Below are 358 nucleotides of genomic sequence, written 5' to 3'. Positions count from 1 at the left end.
CTTGTGATTTCCTTACTTGTTCTAGCTCAGCTTGAAGGGCACTTATTTGTTGAGATTATAAAGACTCATGCGAACTGGATGTGAAGCTTGATGCAGTAGAGGAGTTCATCCCCTCATATGCCTGAGCTTGCGCACCTAAGCCATATACTCTACCATGCTGCATTCCTCCGACGGCTTGCGACCAGATGCGATACTCAGAATATTCCACAGAGCCGCCAGAAGAGCCCTCACCTGATGCGACATGAGTCTCTCGAAGCCGTGTATAATCCTCCTGTGAAAGTATAATATAAATATATAAAGTTAAACTAAAACTTAGAAAATATTAAACATATATAAAAATATACTTACATAGGCTTTT

This window comes from Dendrobium catenatum, unplaced genomic scaffold (genome assembly GCF_001605985.2).
Source record: "Dendrobium catenatum unplaced genomic scaffold, ASM160598v2 fragScaff_scaffold_1061, whole genome shotgun sequence".
Lineage (NCBI taxonomy): Eukaryota > Viridiplantae > Streptophyta > Magnoliopsida > Asparagales > Orchidaceae > Dendrobium > Dendrobium catenatum.
Note: the sequence above shows the minus strand (reverse complement) of the source record.